This window comes from Microtus pennsylvanicus, chromosome 1 (genome assembly GCF_037038515.1).
Source record: "Microtus pennsylvanicus isolate mMicPen1 chromosome 1, mMicPen1.hap1, whole genome shotgun sequence".
NCBI lineage: Eukaryota > Metazoa > Chordata > Mammalia > Rodentia > Cricetidae > Microtus > Microtus pennsylvanicus.
The window spans coordinates 147174005-147191785 of record NC_134579.1 but is presented as its reverse complement, the minus strand read 5'-3'; the positions used below and the strand labels follow the sequence as shown (position 1 = coordinate 147191785).

At 45.2% G+C, this 17781-nt stretch overlaps 1 protein-coding gene and 1 pseudogene across 1 annotated transcript in view; one reads left to right on the top strand and one right to left on the bottom strand.

The window, feature by feature from the left end:
* LOC142856609 (vomeronasal type-2 receptor 26-like) overlaps positions 1–17781 on the bottom strand; it is a 236154-nt gene that overhangs the window by 16229 nt on the left and 202144 nt on the right. The gene's annotated exons all lie outside the window — the stretch shown is intronic.
* On the top strand, positions 291–16989 carry LOC142837277 (uncharacterized; annotated as a pseudogene).

The window sequence follows — 17781 nt, the reverse complement described above, 5'->3', positions numbered from 1 at the left end:
ACAGATGGGAAGATGAATGTGCCTCTCCTTTAGACGTTAGTGTATTTTTCCAACATCATTGGCCTGTTCCTGGTGTGCTCTTCCTCAATGACAACGCCTGTCTAAGGTGATCAGATGCATTAGTGATGTAAACGAGCCCTGAAACTTTCATATTTGTTTCTTTATTGAATTTTCTGGGCAGTCCTTTTGCCACAAACTTGTTCTTCAACAATAGATGTATGCCTTAGAAAATTCACAATAGAAGAAATGGATGTGTTGTGGGGAAGGGTATGAGATGTAATAAGTGCATCATGAACACAAGAAGACTTGTTGTGTACCTGGGCCGCCACACAGCCACAGGTATGAGCTATACCATGGGTCAGGTAGGGCAGGACTCAACCAGGAACCACCCGGGGGTCTCCAGCCCCAGGCCAGGATAAACAACATCTCTGGGCCATGCCATGTGTTTAACACTTTAGAAAGCATGAGTCTATTGAGGTCTCAATTTTCTATCTGGGTACAGTGAAAGGCTTGCTCTTACCTCTCTGACTAAAACTCAGGAAGACTGCAAAGGAGCTGACTTCCAGGGTGTTGTTCTTTTTTAAAATGCTCCAAGATCCCCGCAGCAGAAGGCAGCAGATATGCTGTAAGTCCCAAATGGTGGCAGCGTGCCATGTGGTGGCGGGCAGCAGGCCCTGGGAGCAGCCAGTCCCAGGCAGAAATGGCTGCCGGTCCCAGAGCTGTGGCCCGAGCGGTGGTGGTGGCGGGCCATGTGGCAGCAGGCAGTGGGACCCAGGCAGAGTAGGCTTCTGGTCCTTGAGCAATGGCTGGTTCCAGGCAGGGAGACACATGGCGGGAGGGCAGAAGACAGAAACATGGATAGACAAGACATGCAGGGTGAGGTTGAATGTTTATTCAGGGGGTTATGGAGGAGGAAGGGTGAAGGGGGGGCAGAGAGAGAGAGGGAGAGAGAGAGAGAGAGAGAGAGAGAGAGAGAGAGAGAGAGAGAAGAGGAGAAAGAGACAGAGAAGGGGGGAAGCAGAGAAGTGGGGAGAGAGGCAGAAGCGAAACTGCCTCTCCGAGAGGAAGATGGAAAAAAAAGCAAGCTCACACCAGAAGCTGAAGATCAGCCTGCCTCAGCGGATGGGGGAGGGAGTGGGCATGGCTTGTCTCCTAAAGGGACCAAAATCATAACATTCCCAGGTCTTCCTTATAATAAAAAGTAAGCAAGTCAAGGAAGCAGAAAAGGAAGGGCCCAAGATGGCGGTGGGCAGGTCAGAGGTAATGGGAGTGGGCGTGGCTTGTCCCTTAAAGGGACAGGAAAGCACAACATTCCCAGGTCTTCCTTATACTAAAAAGCAGGAGACCAGGCAGCACAGCCAAAAGAAACTGGGGCGGCGAACTCTCAAGACTGCTTCCGGCTGCTTCCCCCTTCTCTGTCTCTTTCCCCTCTCTCTTTCCCCTCTTCTCTCTTTCCCCTCTTCTCTCTCTCTCTCTCGCTCTCTCTCTCTCAGTCTCTCTCTCTCCCCCCTTCACCCTTCCTCCTCCATATCCCCGTGAATAAACATTCAACCTCACGCTGCATGTCAGGTCTATCCATGTTTCTGTCTTCTGCCCGCCAGCAATGTGTCTCCCTGCCTGGGACCAGCCATTGCTCAGGGACCAGCAGCCATCTCTGCCTGGGGCCCACTGCCTGCTGCCACATGGCCAGCCACCACTGCTCTGGGACCAGCAGCTGTCTCTGCCTGGGACTGGCTGCTCCCAGGGCCCACTGTATGCTGCCACATGGCCCTCCACCACTGCTCTGGGACCAGCAGCTGTCCCTGCCTGGGACTGGCTGCTACCAGGGCCCGCTGTCGGCCGCCACATGGCCCGCTGCCACCGCTCAGGCCACCGCTCTGGGACCTGCAGCCATTTCTGCCTGGGACTGGCTGCTCCCAGAGCCTGCTACCTGCCACCACATGGCCCGAAGCCACCATTTGGGACCTACAGCATTTCTGCTGCCTACTGCCACGGGGATCTTGGAGCATTTTTAAAAAAGAACAACACAGGTGATCAGTTCTCTCCTGTGAGTCCAGCACTCAGGATGCTATGGTTGGGTGGTGAAATAGAGACTATGGGTTACATAAAGTCCATCTGAAATACCAATACAGAAAGAAAGGATTGTTAGGTGAGACCTTGGAGGTAGGGTAGATTAGTGTTTTATTTGTTGAGACACGGTTTCATATCGCCCAAGCTGTCCTCACACTGGCTTTGCAGGTTCACCTTGAGCTTACGTCATCCTGCTTCTACTTCACAGGTGCTAAAATTACATCTGCGGCCACCAAGGCCAGTGAGACAGCAGTGGTCATTGAACCCAGGACTTGCTACATGCTATTCAGCCACTCTGCATCTGAGGTATGTCTACATCTGTTGACTTCATTTTCCAGCTATCCAGAATTTCACTGTAACTCACCAAGGCCTGCAACTATCCTGCATTTTCCTCTTTGGAGCAGAGTGGAGAGCACAAAACTCAGCCTGTGGGCTTTTTCTCCTGGGGGACCCACTATGTTAGATTCCTGTGCAAATCGATCATCACACTTTTGCCAACACCCTGATGGGTTCTTTCTCTATGTGCTTAGTAATCCAGGGGCAATTTCCTGAAGTTAAGCATGTGGCTTCTATGACTGTACCCTTCTCTCAAGGCTCACACTGTAACCAGCCTGTACGTTCTTCCTTAATATGCTTTCTAACACTGACTTGAGGAAGGTGACCTTTCCTCATTTATGTTCATCTTAAAGTCGTTTCTCATGAATATTTAAGTCTTCATATTGATGGACTTTGAGAAAGAATGAGTCATACCTCTGCAATCTTTTGAAATATTAGGTTAGTTCTCAACATGGGAAAGGTTATGAGTCTTTCAGTCAAGCCAAGGAAACACCAGGTTTAGAAGGGGAAGTGCTGATTGGTTTCCTCTATCTTCCCAGAGAGGATCCTAGAAAGGTCAGCTGGTCTTCTGGTCAGTACTGGAAAGCTACTTAGCAGGGTGGCAAAAGCAGTTAGCCATGACATCAGCGGTCGCATCTCTGGACATTCCATTGTATCCTGGAGATCTCTTGGAATCCCATGATGTCACCTTGTTGTAGCAACACCAACTGCCATTAGGACATTCCTCAGTCCCTAGAGGTAGAGCATCAGTCATGTTCTCAAGACTGAGGCGTCGCGTATTTGGGAGACAGAATGGAGAGGGTCCAGAGACCAGAGAGAGGCAGAAGAAAGCTACCGTTCACTTCTGGAAAAGACCCAGTGAGTCATGGGCAGGAAATGGGGAGATTGCCAAAGGAGGTGCACTTGAGGTGGGCTACCCAGTAACGGAGCTGAGGAACTGGAGCCTCAGAGAATAAGATGGACATCCCTGATTATCATACTTCCCAAAAATCAAAGATTCCAGAATATTAGCTTGTCCATCTTGTGAGCAAGAGACTGAGAAAGGAAAGGCTGTTGTGCTGGGACCACCACTTAGCTCTTACCTTTACTGTGGTTTGGGGTGTTATGTTGGGACAGAAAAAGACCAGCAGGAGGCAGGGAAGGACGAATGTGTCCCCATCTTTCGTCAGACATCACTACACTACACCTGTAGTAGTTGCCTTTAGGTTCACTGTCTGTCTAACACTGTTACCATGGAGACAAATGTGCTCCTGGACGAGACATTTAAACCTCAGAGTGTTCAGCAGTCTGCTCAGGAGAATTCCTCTGACCTCCTTTCCCTGACAGTGACCTCCTTAGGGCTCTGAATCAGCAGTTGAGGATGGCATTTAGATCACAGGGTAACCAAACTTCTGTCAGAGTTATGGAACCAGAGCAGAGAATGGCTACTGAGTGTCAGTTCAATGATCTGGGCTGTCAATGGGTGACTGGGTGAGTCTCTTGACCATGATGGAGCCCTGCCTGACTTTCCAATCCACAGCATGGGCCATGAGTAACCAGCAATGAGGCCTGGCCTCCTCATAACATCTGACTGCTTGTCCACTCTGCCATTTTTCTCATGGCTTCTAAATCACAGCAGGCTTCAGGGCTCTGGACCATGCTGCATCCTGTTCTTCTGTGAATATTCGTGAAGAGATGGTCTCTGTAGTCACCTGAAGAATTATAGGGAGGCCGAAATAAGCTGTGGATGCCTACAGAGCCACATCTCTAGAGTGATGGGAGATTTGAGAACCACACATGGGCCTGTCAACCTGGCCTAGTATATTTTGGTTGTCACTGGGTTTCAGACACAATTTTCTGTTTGGGACTCAGGATGGTCTGTCATTCTCCTATGCCTTTTGACTATGCAGTTTCACCTGTTTTATACCTATACACAGAAACCTCTACAGAGCCAGCATCCCATCCAATGCTCCTGAGCAAGAAGCAGATAAAGAAGGAAGAGGAGAGGCTGACCACAGAGCTGCAACTGATGACCAGGGAAAGAAATGACCTGAAAGACCGGCTGATGATCCTCACTGATGGAGCCGTGGACAATAGGTATCCATTGTTTCAAACTTCATGGGGCTGTAGGCAATGTCAACCTCACCTTCAGCCTTTGAACTCTCAATTTGTAGGAGGCTGTGCCAAACCTCATATCCTAAATTCTCCTCAGGGGATAGGCAGACCTTGAGTGACAGTGGCCATGAGATGTGGCCTCTACTTTTCTGTTCTCTCCTAATGAAACCAGGGCTTCTGGTCTCAGACACAAAAATCAGGGATTGAGGCAGGTAATGTGTAGTTCCTAGCATACATTTGGAAAGGAGCTGAGACGGTGGCTTGCATGAGGTACTACTACCTGCAGTGATTGTGTGGGGAGGATCTACTTTCCTAGCATGTGATTGTGTGCAAGAAGCCATGGTAGCAGCTGGAGGGGCCTGGTTTGACTGGAACATCTCAGTGTTTACCTGGAAGAGCTGGGTCTCATCACAGGTACTCTAGTTTTGTGCAGACTTCCATTAGACAATAGAGCGCTCTCTCTCTCTCTCTCTCTCTCTCTCTCTCTCTCTCTCTCTCTCTCTCTCTCTTCTCTGTATATATATATATATATATATATATATATATATATATATGATGCTTTCTTTCTTTCTCTCTCTCTCTCTCTAGCTCTCTTTATTCTCTCTTTCTCTTACTCTCTTGTGGATATGTGTGAACACACACATTTGGAGATTTGTGTGTTCCTGATTTCTGGGAGTCAGTGATCTGCCGTGGTTTCTCATGATATCCTTCTCCCACTTTCCAGAAGTTTCCAGTGCTGAGCTCTGGAAGCCCCACTTAAAGCAGGACTGCTTGTGTCCTAGATGCTCACCTTGGTGGCACCTAGGAATTCCTAGGGGAGTTTATATCACTTCCTTCTCTTAAGACTCCAAACCATAATGATGTGCTCTAACTGTTCAGTGATTGTCAACCAGGACCCAAAATCAGTGTTCTGAAACAGGAGAGATGTCATTGCAATGTCTGGTGAACGGAGACATGTGACGGAGCCTCCTGGTAGCATAGAGAACCTGACTTACCATCTAGTCCTATTGAGTGAGCTCATGCAGTCAGTGCAGCTTCCACCTCAAGTTTAGCCTCAGCTGTGCTGGGATCAGAATAACAATTTTAAAAGCACCAGGAGGTCCCACTACATAGGCACCAGAATCTTGCATCTGCTGTGCTATGGTAGATCAGGATACAACTTCAGTTCCTGTGATCATTGAAGCCTATGTTCATGGGAACTTTTCTCCCATTTTCTAGTCCCTACAAGAACCACAAGCCAAATGCTTTGTATGAGAAGGTAAAGATGGATCACAAAGAGATCATGATGGAGCTAAACCATTTTGTGAGTGAAAACACCGAGACCTTGGATAATTTCAAGTTGCTGAGCAAGGAGACAGTCTTCTATCGGTAAGTGTCCATCTGGACATGGATAACAAAACTTGTGGAATGGCCATCTCTGACTTCCTTTTTCTCTGGATGGAGTGACTTCATCTCTGGTTCGAGCTTTTTTGCTTCTATGTAAGCAACTCTTAAACTTGTGTCTCTTGGATTCAGTTTTGCTAAGTGTGAAAGAGACTGTTAGCCCCTGCCACCTTGTCCTAGGGTCTCAAGAGCCTGTAGATAGAAAAGGGGAATGTCAGGCAGCCTTGAACTTCTGGAGCTCAGGGGAATGTCAGGCAGCCTTGAACTTCTGGAGCTCAGGCCCATTCTTTACAGGTCTGGGGCTGTTGAATCTGTAGATAGATTGTACTCACCTTGAGTAACTTGTCCTACCTTTGATTGTGTTTGCCCACTACATGCTGATGTTTCCCCATTACCACAGATAGTTAGGCCAGCTGGGGAACTACTCCTTCTACTGAAGGGACATGGATCCTTTTAGGTGTTGGAGTTTTCAATAGTAGTTTCATAATTTCTGGCATTACCTGTTCTCTCATTTGGGTTCTGAAGTGTAGGTGTCATGACTATATCAGACTCTTAGCTACCTATTCTAGGAAACATGAGGTCTTTTGGGGTGCTGTTTCCCAGAAATCAGGGGTAGCAGGAGGAGACCTGCAGGGCCTTACTATGCAGAGTTTGTCTGCAGGGATCGGCACAGCCGACTACTGATGGAAAGGACTCAGCTAAAGAAGAAGGTGGATGAGCTGAGGCAGGAGGAAAGGAAACTGCAGAATAATTGGACTGTGCTGACGTACCACCTGGAGGATTTGAAATTGATCCTTAATGACCAAGACGAAGAGATCAGTTACCTCAAAATCCAGCAACAACAGGTAGGGGCCGGCAACAAGTCAGGCTAAGCTCTGGTACTATTTGCCCATTTGACTACCTCTCTACCCATCCAACCACCAGTGTTTAACCCATCAACTTACTCACCCATACTCCCTTCCAGGTACTGACCTCATATATTCCAGACATTCCCTTCAGTGTCCATGCACAAGGACTTCTGGGAAGCTTTTGTCTTATGGAGATCTGAAATACGGGCAAGCCTTCCTTTCTGCTCTGCTCGAAGCTGCAATTCAGAGAAGGAAATGGGTCAATAACATATCACACATGTACTTGTATTTATGATGGGTAACCTTCTAGGCACAGAGCTTAGAGTGAGTGAGTTCTCGGTCCTGCTGCTTTTTTGTTTGGCAGGGATCATGTCGCTGGGTAACCTTCTAGGCACAGAGCTTAGAGTGAGTGAGTTCTTGGTCCTGCTGCTTTTTTGTTTGGCAGGGATCATGTCCCATCGCAGGTGGGAAGCAGTTTATAAGGTGGAGATCCCTGTGCCAGGGCCAACAGAGTGCTTCTCATACTCATGGATTTGCGTGGCCTGTTGGCTTCCCTTTTCTGCCTGCATCCCAATGTGTTCTCTTTGCTTCTCTGAATTCTTGGTTCACAGTGACAGAAGCTTGAATAGCAGCTTGTCAGCCCTGTTTTCTGACAGTTGTGCTGGACTGTTCTCCCTTCCAGACTAAAATGTGTGGTTGACTGGATGATCATCTCGGGGCTTTTGACAAGCTGGTGATGAAAGGTGGGAGATTTGGTCCTATGGCGGAAGAATTTCTGTAATCACATCAATATAGTCTAAGAAAATCACTTTTCTCACAATAATTTTAGTCCCCAAGGAATTATGGCTGAGTTGTGAGACTTTTCTGAAAGAACTGGTGTGGTTATTCTAAACTCAACTGTACATTGACATGATGTTTATTTCTGCGACCTCCTTTTTTCCATATTTCTCTTTAACACGCACTCCTTGTGGGTTTGAGTGTGAGTGCACGCATGTGTTTTTTCATGAGTGTGAGCGCACACATGTGTGTGTAGTAGTGTAAGGATGTAGGTGTTGGGGTGCATCAAACATGTGCAGTTTCCAGTTCAGACCACTGTGTTGCTATCAGTCTGTACCAGAATCCTGGGGTTCTTACTTCCCCAGATGCTTTTGTTTAACCTGCCTAGCTGACCAGCAAGTTCTTGGGATCCTTTCTCTGTGCTTAGATATGTATGACTGTCTCTAACCCTCAACAAAGAACACAATTTTCTCTTAAACAGGAGCTGAAGAGATTGGAAGAAAGCTCTCAGTTCCTGCAGAAGCAGAGGGAAATGGTCATGCAGGAAAAGCACTTGGTCCAAAAGCTGCAGCATCACTTTCAGGTCTCTCAGATGAGGTAGGAGCCAGACTGGGAGAGGAGGTAGAGCCAAGGGGGGCCCATGGACTTGGGGACAATATCAATTCTGTCCATCTCTGAGGCTACAAGCTAGAGCAGGGAACAGAAGACCTCAGAGAACTGAGCTGGTCCAGTAACAAGAAATTCCGTAAAGCATATATTGTGTTTGATATTCAGTGTGTCTGTAGAATTTATTCTCTATACCTTCCTTCTGAAAACAGAGTCCTCCCAAGGCTTTCCCTGAACTCACAGAGAGCTGCCTGTTATGGCCTTCCAAGATATTGGGTTTACAGGTGTCTATCAAGGGGCATGGTAAAATTCGCGTTTTTATTTAGAAAAATCCAATGAAGATTAGAGATTTCCATCTTTAACACTGCTCTGTGTAACATTTGCCAACTTCCTGTGAAAAGTGCTCTCTGGATAGAATTGGTTAAGGACTTCCCAGGATGAACCCAGGCAGATGACTCGGCTGTAGGGAAGATCCTAACCTTCTCGGGTGTGTTCTGTAACCGACTCCCAAAGCCAGGATGCAGATTCCCAGCTCTAGTCCCTAGGAAAGCACCAGTTTTTATTTGGTCCCTGAGGACCGACAGGGACAACGTTCTCAGGCACACATCTCAGGAAATGCTGCTCTAGCACGACAGGCTCTATCTGCATGTTGTACATGTTCAAGGTTCCTTCTGGGCATGAGGACTGAGCTAGCCACACGTCCTTGTGCAGGGACCTGAGCTGCAGGCAGTTTAAGGCTATCTATAAAATGATGAATAGCTCATGTACAACTCATGCATTTCTCACGTGCTGTTGACTATAGTGTCAATATGCTGTTGCTGTTTACAAAATGATATCCCTGAATTATAGGAGAACACCCTTTTCTGTCTAGTAGAATGCACACTAACAGTGTTTATTTGAAATTATGACTTCAGTTTAATACTGAGCAAAGTTTTCGGCCCATCTCCTCTGGGATCTTATTCCTTGTGAGTAACAACAAAGATATCAGTCACAAGAATAAATTCACTGTCCAGCAGAGCTGAGGTGACTTGAGGAAGCATCTTCAGCTAATGTGGCAGATCTGTTTTTTTAAACTGTTTTTCTCTTCCAGGTCTGAAACTCTGCAGACTCATCTGGAACAGGCCACTGCCCAGGACGAGAGCCACCAGCAGAAGGATCTCCAGGAAGAACTAGGTGCTGAGTCCCATCCCCAGCAATACTGAATTCTAAGGACATATATTCTTCTTCAGTTCTGGTTACCCTTGTGTCATAGGTTCTGTTTGCCTAGCCAGTGACCCAGCATGGCTGCTTCTGGGCCTAGATTATTATTTTTTTTCTTTTTTTGATCATACCACTTGAGAGACCTGAGGAAGCCAAAGTAAGCCACAAACACCTTCTACACATGTTCTTCACATTAGGATCAAGGCCTACAGACTAAAAGATGCCCCTTGTAGCTGGGAACTCAGCGGTGAAAGAAATTCCAGCTGATCTCCAGGTGATCACACCTAATCTGATTCATGTGTCCGCTGACTCAGTTCTCGAGAAGAGAAGAACGCATCAAAAATATACTTGAGATACAGAAATCCTGAGACAAAGATTACTCAGAAGCCTACATTTACCAGCAAGTGGACTCCACCTTGGGATAACATGAAATATAAGCTCCTATGTGGAATGGATCCAGGAATCTTGAAAAAGCCATTAAAATTGTGACTATCTTCCTAGCGTTTCTCCAAGGCAAGCACTTGCCTGTAGTAGGTGTAGTAGGTTCTATCAATATTTAGTGATAAATGCTAATTATTATTAGCTTTATTTTGTTTGAGTTTTGTTTTAAATGTTTGTTTATGGTTCATTTGGTTTTGGTTTTGCTATTTTGATGTTATTTATTCTTGTTATTAGTTCCATAATTTTCAGAGTTTATCCATTGATTATATTCACTATTGTTTCAAATATATTGTTTGTTAATAAAAAATTAATTTCCAACTTTTCACACTTAATTTCAGTTTCTTTCATCAAGTGTGGTGTCACACTGCTTTAAGCCCCAAATTTCCAGGTACAGGTGGAAGCCATGGGTCAATGCCCAGTGGATGTCAACTCCTTGCTTTTATGCAGTTGGGCCACAGCTGCCTTAGTACAGCTCCTGATGTCAGCACTGTTGGTGACAGAGATCACGTGGGATCCTGTGTGCATGGTGCCTGTTCTCCTGGAGGCCCCGAGTAGCTTTACCCTTCAGTGTTGTATGCCAGGAAAAACAAAGGAAACAGTAACAGATAATAAGATCCCGAATGGAGACCTGTCTGGCACATGCCCCCTATGTCCTGGGACAGATGTCCCTGGAGAGCTAGGGTTCGGGCTTCTCTGTTCTCTTCCCTTTAGATTGCTCGGGGAACATTCACCATGCAGTGGAAAATGGCAGGCTGGAATATGTCCCCATGGTTCCCCAGTGACTCCCTGGTGACACCAAGCAGAGGTTAGATGTGATGCAACCTCTGAGCTCACTTCAGGGTATCTGTGACAGAAACAACATTGCGGTCCTATGGAAAGCCTTGACCAGTCTGGCTTCCATTTCATGCTCTTAAGCCAACCCTACAGAGGACACTTGTCCTGCTAGTCTGTGGTCTCTGAGGAGCAGAAGTGTCTGTGTCTTAAACACACCCTCTGGCGTGGGAGGTGTCTGTGTCTCAGAGCAATGAAGCCTGAAATCACTAGAGAAAATCACCCCATTTATCATGTGTCAGATGCCTGAGGGTACCTGACGAGGATGTCTCTGTCTTTGGGAAGAGAAGGGAACATCTTTGGTTTGGTTTGGGTTTCAGACGGGTACTCATGTTATTCCACATTGACCTTTAAGTTACTATTTCTGGGGTTCTCTACCTGGGTTCACACATAAGCCCCTTAAAGTTATATCTATTTACACTACAATTTATTACAGTAGCAAAATTTCAGTTACGATGTAACAATAAAATATTTCAGGATGGGGCAGCACAGCTGAGGAAGTATATCAATGGTCACATCACTGGGAAGGCTGAAAACCACTGAACTGCATGGTTAAGGCTCCCACCTCTACCTCCTGAGTGCTGGGACTTTACCTGGTACATGCAGTGGGGGGATCTAACCCAGCGTTTGTGCATAATAGAAAAGTGTCCTACCACCTGAGCAATGATCCTCACCACTTCAAAGCCATTTCTGGAGGCAGGCCAGTGTCTTCAGGCAGGGGGATAGTCTAGGAGGCACCCCTTTGACACCTGGGCCTCCAGACTTCCCCAGCTAATGACAGCAACAGAAACACTGCAGCGCTCAGGCACTACCAAGACTGATCTGGATGCTGAAGAAGGCCCTTGTGGTGGCAAAAATTTCAAGAGTAGAGCTGGAGCTGTGGTCATGGCTGTGGAAGAAACTTCCAGGAAGAAGCTGCATGTTTTTGGGAGCCTCCATTTCCCTGGTGCAACATAGGAGGTAGTTGAAGAGGTTAAGAATCCTGATCTGTGTCTACCTCAAACTCACCACCATTTTCATTGGCCTACACCAACTGGGAATCTGCATAAGAGAACCTATTTTGTAGCCTACAGGAGGTCAGCCCGTGGGAGTATAGGAGAGGCAGAAAAGTGCAGAGGTGATGTAGGGAAAACTGAAACTCTAGCCCAAGCTGCCTAGTTGCCACTCTCGTGGCTCCTTCAGCCTTTCTGCTTCCTTTAGTGTTGTGTAACTGGGTACATATTCACATACAAATGGATGTTGGGGGTCAACTGGTTTTTCCCTAATACCACACAAATACACTCATACAGACACACACACACACACACACACACACACACACACACACACACCATCGGTTACTGGTTTGAATCTCTCCAAAGAAGCTAGGCTTGGTAACCAACAGGTACCACATGTCTGCCTTTTTCTTTAACATGTGCACCACCACACATGACTTTTTAAACAAAGATTTGGATGATCAACCTCACCCTCGTACTTTCCCGACTGAGCTATCCCTCCAGCCCTTACGCTATGACTTTTGAGTCAATGGTATTACAAGTTTCAGGGCTTAAGCTGGAGCTTGCTTAGCTATCGAGGATTTAGTCTTGACACTGATGGAGTTAAGAGTCACTCAAGGTCAGAGCTGGTAGTAGTAATCATGAGTCAAAGTCTGAGCAAGAGGAGGTGATGGTGATTAGGCAGTTAGGTGTACTAAAATAAATGGCAATGATGGGAGAGCAGCTGGGGAAGAGGAGGTTGGCGGGAGAGCACTGAGGGGAAAGGGGGTTGATGGGAGAGCACAGGAGGCTGAGCATTCAAAATAAATAACAAATCTCTATGTCTTTATTTGGGAGCTGGTTGTCAGCCCAAAGAAAATTCCAGCAACCATCCCCCCTGGATCTGATCCAATAGCAGAATAAGAAGCCAGGGCGAGGGCACAAGGACTGAGAGAGACAGCTCAGTCTGCAAGCGTTTGTTGTGCAAACATGAAGACCTGAGTTTGATCTGCAGCACCCATGAAATGGAAGACCATGGCCAGGACTGCCTCAGCAGTTAAGAGCATGGACTCCTTTTGCAGAAGATCTGAGTTCAATTCCCAACACCCAGGTGTGGTGACTTTGAACCGCCTGTATGTCTACCTTTACCAACCAAATCTCCAATTCTAGGATTTGTGTGCACACGTGCACACAAGCAAACATACACACTATTAATCAGCCGGAGAACAGGGACCATCAAATAAGGAGGCAGAAAGAAAGAGTCTCATGAAGAGAACCATGTGATGGAGGACACAGGCTCATTAGAAAGGATGAGCTGAGGCTATGACTCAGCATTGATTGTCTTAATTTTCATTACTCTTCTTGAAGCCAGTCCTAGCACCCTCCCCTGCTGGCTCTTTCTCTCTCTCTCTCTCTCTCTCTCTCTCTCTCTCTCTCTCTCTCTCTCTCTCCCCTCTCCCTCCCCCCTCTCTCTCTCCCTTCCTTCCTTCCTCTTTCTCTCTCTCTCTCTCTTACTTTTTTTTTTTGAGAATAAAACTGTGACCTTACCAAACAACCTGAAAGAGGAAGGAAGACTGGATGGCAGGGAAATTTAATGTGGTCAGGGAGAGAAGGAGGGATAGTCAGGCAATGCTCTTCAATGACATTTGACCTCGAACTTTCTGGAGAAGCAATAAACTTGACTAGTATGTAAGTTGAGCTGGGCACAGAGGACCTTTTTGCACATAAAAAATGAATACAACAAAATAAAAACCCCATGATTTCAAAAACCTGGAGAAGATGTCCTGATGGAGTCACCAGTGGTTCCCACAGTGGGGCTGTAGGGCTAGGGGACAGTAGGTGGGGACACAGAAAAGCAACAGAAACTGTCGATTTCCATGGAGATAGGCTATATTCTTGTCAATGATGAAGAGCCACAGAAGGTATAAAATGTGTTCAAAATGCAGAAAAATCTCCTCTTCCACATGCTTCACCTAGAAAACGTTTCCTATATCCCCTGCCCACCAACCTATATTCAATCATACAGCAGACTGAATGATACAGGTATGGATTATTTAGGGTTTCTTCTCAGCATGCTCTGGACACACTCCATGTGGGGGGAGACCCTTTATCTGACACCCTCAACACACTCGGTCAATATTTTGCAATAACTGAAAGGCCAAAGGGCGAGAGTTTTTCTGTTTTGATCACATTTTATGCACACTGACTGTTCATCATTGTGGGGCCCTTGGCTTGACATATATTTGGAAATGAGAGCCCTTCTAGCTGGGTCAAAGATGAAGATTGTTGTCATGGCAATAGGGGCCTGCTGCGCATCCCACGTCAGTCTTGGGAACCACGTAAGATGACACAAAATCCATCCTGGTTCCTGGATCACTGGAGAAGAGCAGCTGGGTGATCATCCAGCTAAGATTCCCAGTGAGGTTGGAGGTCTGCCTGTGATGTCAGCAAGCATCTCCTTAACAAACCCAATACCTATGGTCCAATTTCTACCCAGCCCTTACAGTATAGATAGTAATCGCTGTCTGCTACAGGCATCATTGATACTTCCTCTGTGTCTGCCACTCATCTTTAAACTCTCCACAGCTGTCTTTTGTTCCACAGATATTCAGAATTTGTACTCTTCAAATCTGTCAGTCTGAGGCTTTGTTATACAATAAGAAAGAACTCCTCCAACCCAAGATTACAAAACAACATACTTTAATATTTCTCTCTCATTCTTCCCTTTTGCTTCTAAGTAGATCATTAATTGTCACAATATTTCAACTTCCTATTCTTGCTGGTGGTGTAAAAGGCTCGTTTCTGTTGTGTTTACTATGCACTCTCTAATCTGTTTTCTGAGACAGACTTTCCTCAAGGTCACATTTAGGGGGGTGTCTCTGGAGTTTTGTAGTTTGTGCTAATAATATAACTATCCTTATATTATGTTTTCAATCCTCAGATTTTGACTGTTTTTTCTATTTATTCTTTCAGATTAGTTATAGAATAAACTATGTTTTCACCAAACATAGAAGTTTTGTTTACTAACTTACACTAATGAGCTAATTTGAGAAATATTGCCTTTACGACACTGAGCCTTCCTTAGAGAAACATAGTGTATTTCTCTCATTTATTCTTCTTTTGCTTACATAATAAAGACTTGACTTTTCCTTACATTTGCTATCTTAGTTTCCTTCAGGTTGTTGAGTAAAATACCCAAGGCTGAATAATTTATAAGAAGCGGTTTGGTTTGTCCGCAGGTTTTGGAGGGTAAAAGCCTAAGACTGGGTGACCTCCATCTGCTTGGCTCCCCTACAGAATCAGCCCCATCAGTAGCAGGAGTCCTTGGGATGGAGATCACATGGTGATGAGGAAGCAGGAGAGTCAGTGGAGAGAGCTGGACCAACAACAGATCAGCCTGCTCTCCAGTTGAGCAATGCAGTTCCTGGAACCTTCCCTGAGGCATCACTTAGAACACCATTAAGCGAATTTTGGTTGTGAGGCACAACAGTACTGGCCTTGACATCTCCCATCAGTCATTATTTCCAGGCGTGTTAAAGATCTTGCTTTGGTCTGAATTCCCCCTCTTGGCTGCTATGGTAGTGTGCATCTAAAATATACTCAGAAGGCCTCTGTGGTAAAGGTTTGGACTCCAGCCCATGGTGCTTTGGGGAACAGAGGGGACCTATAAGAAATGGAGACTGGAGGGAGGACTTCTCATAGGCTTGCCAACTTTGAGTGAGACACTGAGAGCCCAGTCTGTCTTCTCTCATATCTGGACAGGTGAAGGGCTTGGCATGTGCTGCCACCACAAGGGGCTACCTCACCACAGGCCCAAAACAGTGAACACAACCAATCAGAACTAAAGCCTTTAAAATGGAAACTAAAGTAAATCCCCTCTTTGTCCTTGACTATCTCTGGAACTTGTTAGAGTAAAAAACACTTACACCCTTACCCAAGCAGTGGTGATTAACATATCTGAGGGGTCTGCATATTTCCTTGTGCCCAGAGCTTCATAATAAAAATAGTTAAAAAGAAAAAACCAAAAAGGCAGAAACCTATTGATAGCCTATCTTGCTATATGGTTCATCCAAACAATTTTGTCCTCCTCAAAGAACCATGATGTTCATCATCCTTCCTCAAATATTTGAATCTTGTGTGTCTTTGTCTTATCTTATTGCTTAGGCTAGGAATCCAGTCTCATCCTGGCCAGCCTCAGGTTCAGAGGCCACCTTGAGTTGTTGTTGCTGGCTAGGCCTCTGTAATTCTGCCATGAAACTCAGTATTGCCCTTAGTTTTTTGTTATTTTTTTTTTGTGTGTGGGTCCTTGCATTGTACAGCTTTCATAATTCCGTGTCACTTTTAACTAGGAAATGATGTATAGTTCTGCAAAAATGTGTCTTTAACATCCACGGAGAGGGTCATGTCGTTTTACTTCTTTAACCTATCAGCAGAATGGAATTATTAACAGATTTCAAATATTAAATTATATTTACTTTTCTGAGAAAAAGCCTTGCTTCCTCATGTTATGTTGGACTTTCAGTTCTTTTTTGAATCATTTTTGCTGTTTTTTACAGAATCTCTTCTTAACCACATTCATAGCCATATGGTTGATGTTTGAAGCCAGGAGAAATCTGAAATCCCTTGGAACATCCTGGATACATGATGTGGAAAATTCCAGATCTTCATGAATGAAGTGGCTAATTGAAAAGTAATAGAATAAAAAAAGCAGAATTGTGAGGTAGATCTGAAGCTAGTGGATGAGCTCTCTGGAACCAATCTGCTTGTTGCCTTTATAGGCATCACTTCTTCCTTTCAATCCCCAGGAGTCAAAACTAAGTCCAGGGACAGGGAGGGCTGCATCAGAATGACAACATTCATAATTGTCACTTGATGGGCAACTTTGAGAAGAAGTATGTAGTCACCCTGGGTGTGGAGGTTCACCCTTGTTCTCCATATCAACAGAGGAGCTATCGAGTTAGATGTGTGAGACACAGCTGGCCAGGAGAAGTTTGGGGCCTGCATGATGGCCACTGCCTTCAAGCTTAGATTTCCATTATACTGTTTGCTGTGTTAACAAGAGTTACATATGAGAACAAATCTAATTGGCATAGTTATTGGGTATGTGTGTGTGAAAACATCCCCATTGTGTTGTGTGGCAACAATGTGTCTATTAGAGAGGAAAATGAATGCAAAATTCTTCATATTCCACTTTAAGAAGAATCTTCATCACTGAGAAATTTCTGCCAAAAGTAAGGACAACTTTGAAAAGTCATTCTTAAGGTATGCCAGAAAGCTCACTGGAGATCCTAAGATGGAGATTGTTGCCATGCCTGCTCTTGCCCCACCCCATGTGAGCTGTTTATGGACCAGCTTTGGCAGCACAGTGCACCTATGATTTAGAAGTTGCTCAAATGTCTGCCCTTCAGGATGAAGATGAGGACCTGTGAGAAAGTGGGGATGGTCGCCTGCATCCTCAGAGGTCCAGATTTGCAGCCAACTGTCCTGTGATGTCCCTGTGTGCCACCTCATGTAGCTACACAGAATGTATGCTTTTCTTAGATGGTGAAGGAGATGAATAGGCTCCCGAGTGAATGTGGAAGTTAAAACACACCTTAGCTTTGTTTAGATTGAATTTAACTGTTTGGAGAACAGTTGAATATCAAAGATAAGGCTGATGCCATCACAACGAAATATTCACTGGTGAGATCTTGTTTGTTACTCTCGTCCCAAATCATGTTTTTTAGAAACATAATAAAGTTGTGTTGAAAATAATCCAAAAAAAATTAAAAATAGGGCCTGTCGAGCTGGAATATGCCTTTAATCCCAGTACGAAGAAGGCAAACAGGGGTGGATGTCTGTGAGTTCGAAGCCAGCATGCCCTACATAATGAGTTCCAGAAGAGTCAGAGCAAATGGTGAAAACCTGTCCCTTCAATATTAAATAAACTGGAGAAAAGTTACCTGGTATATAGGAGCGGTTTGAGCTTTGTTGAATTGAAATTTGAAGGTGTTAAAGCTAAAGCGGTTTCAATCATTTTAATAAGAGGTAATAAGCTGAAATCACAGAGGCAGAAATTCAGACTGCCTAAGTATTGGTGAGACATTCTGTCTCCAAATAGGCAGAAAAGTAAATCAAAAAGGAAGATATTATGGGTATTTTTACTAGTTTTTTTTTCCAGCAGAAAATCTGAATGTTTGAATTCTCAGCAACATCTTACCAAAGAAAGGAGTTCATATAGT